This window comes from Lissotriton helveticus, chromosome 6, assembly GCF_964261635.1.
Source record: "Lissotriton helveticus chromosome 6, aLisHel1.1, whole genome shotgun sequence".
Lineage (NCBI taxonomy): Eukaryota > Metazoa > Chordata > Amphibia > Caudata > Salamandridae > Lissotriton > Lissotriton helveticus.
Window position 1 is genome coordinate 2,107,007,568 of NC_136067.1, and position 4,917 is coordinate 2,107,012,484.

Here is a 4,917-nt window from a genome sequence, read left to right on the forward strand (position 1 = left end):
ACAGCTGATTAGCACAGGAGCAGAAAACGGAGTTAAAGAAGGATGCGGGTGGAAGAGAGCAGCATATCAGCACAGGAGAAGAGAACAGGGAGTTAGAGAAGGAGGTGGGTGGAAGAGAGGAACAGATCAGCACAGCATAAGAGAACAGGGAGTTAAAGAAGGAGGTGGGGTGGAAGAGAGCAGCAGATCAGCAGAAGTTAACAGGGAGTTAAAGGAGGAGGCGGGGTGGAAGAGAGCAACAGATCAGCACAGGAGAAGAGAAGAGAACAGGGAGTTAGAGAAGGAGGTGAGGTGGAAGAGAGCAGCAGATTAGCACAGCAGAAGAGAAGAGAACAGGGAGTTAAAGAAGGAGGCGGGTGGAAGAGAGCAGCAGATCAGCGCAGGAGAAGAGACCAGGGAGTTAAAGAAGGAGGTGGGGTGGATGAGAGCAGCAGATCAGCACAGGAGAAGAGACCAGGGAGTTAAAGAAGGAGGCGGGTGGAAGAGAGCAGCAGATTAGCGCAGGAGAAGAGACCAGGGAGTTAAAGAAGGAGGTGGGTGGAAGAGAGCAGCAGATCAGCAGAAGTTAACAGGGAGTTAAAGAAGGAGGCGGGGTGGAAGAGAGCAACAGATCAGCACAGGAGAAGAGAAGAGAACAGGGAGTTAGAGAAGGAGGCGGGTGGAAGTGAGCAGCAGATCAGCACAGGAGAAGAGACCAGGGAGTTAAAGAAGGAGGCGGGTGGAAGAGAGCAGCAGATCAGCGCAGGAGAAGAGACCAGGGAGTTAAAGAAGGAGGTGGGTGGAAGAGAGCAGCAGATCAGCAGAAGTTAACAGGGAGTTAAAGAAGGAGGCGGGGTGGAAGAGAGCAACAGATCAGCACAGCAGAAGAGAAGAGAACAGGGAGTTAGAGAAGGAGGTGAGGTGGAAGAGAGCAGTAGATTAGCACAGCAGAAGAGAACAGGGAGTTAAAGAAGGAGGTGGGGTGGAAGAGAGCAGCAGAACAGCACGGGAGAAGAGAAGGAGGTGGGGTGGAAGAGAACAGCAGATCAGCACAAGAGAAGAGAACAGGAAGTTAAAGAAGCGGGTGGGTGGATGAGAGCTGCAGATCAGCACATGAGAAGAGAACAGGGAGTTAAAGATGTAGGCGGGGTGGAAGAGAACAGCAGATCGTCACAGGAGAAGAGAACCGGGAGTCACTTTTCATCTCTTATCTTTATCACCCCCACTTCCCCATTTATATCCCCATGAAGCCTGATCCACAGATAGTCCACACTCACGTGCGTGCGTTTGCAGGAGCGCCCATAACCGGCGCATTTATCTGATATGATGTCGAAGTCCTTCATTTCTGTCTAACGGTAACCGGTCGCAGCGTCGCACGCCCCGCATAACAATGGCATCTTGGGTGGTAGATGAGCGGCCGCGCTCCTCATGCTAAGATGGCGGCCGGGGAGGCAGGCGTCACACAAAAAGATGGCCGCTGAAAGGTTGGTCTTCTCACCGAAATAACAGGCCGCATCCCTCACAAAGATGGATGCCAAAGTAGTCTCTGCTCTTGCACAACGCGTAAGGGCTAGAGTATCGCGTCCTTCACAACAAGGCTAAAATGGTTATTGGGATCCACGTGACAGTAGCCACACATACGTTTGTCTCACAAACGTGCCGGTTTTCCGTGGTTCCCTGCTCCCCGTCTGTATGCGCTCCCCCCTCGTGTGTGCGCATGCGCACTATCCTACGCGACCGCACAATGTACTTTTGGCTTCATACAGGTATTTTTAAGCTCCCCGGTGTTCTGCCGTTTTAGTGCGCATGCGTGTCCTTGCACGCATGCGCACTATATAATATGTTCTTTGATTTGAAACTCCCCGCGGCAGCGGTTGAAGTCCCAGGAACAGCTGGGGGCCACCCCCTCCCCATCCACAGCCTGACCTCCCAAAACACAAGCCACGTGCACACGGCACGTGCTGGTCGTGCACTAAACACAACCACACGCTGTGCAACGCCCATTGGGCTCAAAGTGCTTCAGCCCCTTCCCCCACGAGTAACTTCTACAACCAAATGTCTGACACTTGGAGCTTTTCTCTCGTTTAAGGACGCCTGGGTAGGGGATGTGATACCTGGGCAGGTGGGCGGGGAGCTGAATAGGTGGATGTATGTGATTCTATGCGTGGTGGATGGAAAGGTGGTTGTGTGGATGAAAGGATGAGTGAAATGGTGGTTGATGAATGGGCGGATGTCTATCTGGCTTGATAACTAGGAGGATCTGAATGGAGAGGCAGGCGGTGAAAGGGCGGGTTGCAGAGATCTGGCGTTCAGGGTTTCAAAATATCATTGACATCACTAATCTATAGTGTGAAATCACATCCGGTGGAGAAGAGGATAACTACACTTTCAGGGGAGAGACTGGCCCTCACCTGTGGGACTCCCACTCATACATCTCTATGGTGCCCAGGGAGGTGACCTTATATTCCTAAGTCACAGGGAAACGAGGATTTAATTTGTAAGCATTCACTTCAACAATAAATACATTCTGAGGCAAGAGTCTTGGTTTACTTCCAATAAACCGACTAAATGCCAAATACAGAAAAAACAGCACCTTCAGTGGCAATGGGTCACCTTGTTGCAAACACACAGAGGCCACAAGCCAGCGTGAATGGCGAATACGCCGCACTTCAGGCCGTGGGGGCCGTTAGGCCTCTGGCCTCACAGTTTCTTCAGTTACCCATCCAGCGGTGCACAAACACGCCTCCCCACGAATTCATCCATCAATTCATGCTCCAAGCACCCACAGTCAACCATCCATCCAAGCATTCATCCATCCACCCCTCACACATCTATCCATCTCCAACCCAGCATCCATCCACCCACCAATCACAAATCCATCCACCCCTCACACATCCATCCATCTCCAACCCTGCATCCATCCATCCATCCCCACCCCAGCATTCATCCATCCCCAACCCAGCATCCACCTCTCAAACATCCATCCACCCCACACCATTCATCTCCAACTCAGCATCCACCCAACTCCAAACCAGCATCCAACCAACTCCAACCCAGCATCCATCCATCTCCAACCCAGCATCCATCCATCTCCAACCCAGCATCTATCCATCTCCAACCCAGCATCTATCCATCCCTAACCAAGCATCAATCCATGCCCAATCCATCATCCATCCATCCCTAACCCAGCATCCATCTATCCACAACCCAGCATCCATCCATGCCCAACCCAGCATCCATCCATGCCCAACCCAGCATCCATCCATCCCCAACCCAGCATCCATCCATCTCCAACCCAGCATCCATCTATCCACCACCCAGCATCCATCCATGCCCAACCCATCATCCATCCATGCCCAACCCAGCATCCATCCATCCCCAACCCAGCATCCATCCATCCACAACCCAGCATCCATCCATCCCCAACCCAGCATCCATCCATCTCCAACCCAGCATCCATCTATCCACCACCCAGCATCCATCCATGCCCAACCCATCATCCATCCATGCCCAACCCATCATCCATCCATGCCCAACCCAGCATCCATCCATCTCCAACCCTGCATCCATCCATCCATCCCCACCCCAGCATTCATCCATCCCCAACCCAGCATCCACCTCTCAAACATCCATCCACCCCACACCATTCATCTCCAACTCAGCATCCACCCAACTCTAAACCAGCATCCAACCAACTCCAACCCAGCATCCATCCATCTCCAACCCAGCATCCATCCATCTCCAACCCAGCATCTATCCATCCCTAACCAAGCATCAATCCATGCCCAATCCATCATCCATCCATCCCTAACCCAGCATCCATCCATCCCCAGCCCAGCATCCATCCATGCCCAACCCATCATCCATCCATGCCCAACCCATCATCCATCCATGCCCAACCCATCATCCGTCCATGCCCAACCCAGCATCCATCCATGCCCAACCCAGCATCCATCCATCCCCAACCCAGCATCCATCCATCTCCAACCCAGCATCTATCCATCCCCAACCCAGCATACATCCATCCACAACCCAGCATCCATCCATCCCCAACCCAGCATCCACCCACCCTCAACCCAGCATCCATCCATGCCCAACCCAGCATCCATCCATCCCCAACCCAGCATCCATCCATCTCCAACCCAGCATCTATCCATCCCCAACCCAGCATACATCCATCCACAACCCAGCATCCATCCATCCCCAACCCAGCATCCACCCATCTCCAACCCAGCATCCATCCATCCCCAACCCAGCATCCATCCATGCCCAACCCAGCATCCACCCATCCCCAACCCAGCATCCATCCATCCCCAGCCCAGCATCCATCCATCCCCAACCCAGCATCCATCTATCCACCACCCAGCATCCATCCATCCACAACCCAGCATCCATCCATCCCCAACCCAGCATCCATCCATCCCCAGCCCAGCATCCATCCATGCCCAACCCAGCATCCATCCATCCCCAGCCCAGCATCCATCCATCCCCAACCCAGCATCCATCCATCCCCAACCCAGCATCCATCCATCTCCAACCCAGCATCCATCCATCCCCAACCCAGCATCCATCCATCTCCAACCCAGCATCTATCCATCCCTAACCCAGCATCCATCCATGCCCAACCCAGCATCCATCCATCCCCAACCCAGCATCCATCCATCCCTAACCCAGCATCCATCCATCCCCAACCCAGCATCCATCCATCCCCAACCCAGCATCCATCCATCCCTAACCCAGCATCCATCTATCCACCACCCAGCATCCATCCATCCACAACCCAGCATCCATCCATCCCCAACCCAGCATCCATCCATCCCCAACCCAGCATCCATCCATCCCCAACCCAGCATCCACCCATCTCCAACCCAGCATCCATCCATCCCCAACCCAGCATCCATCCATCTCCAGCCCAGCATCCAATTAACTCCAACCCAG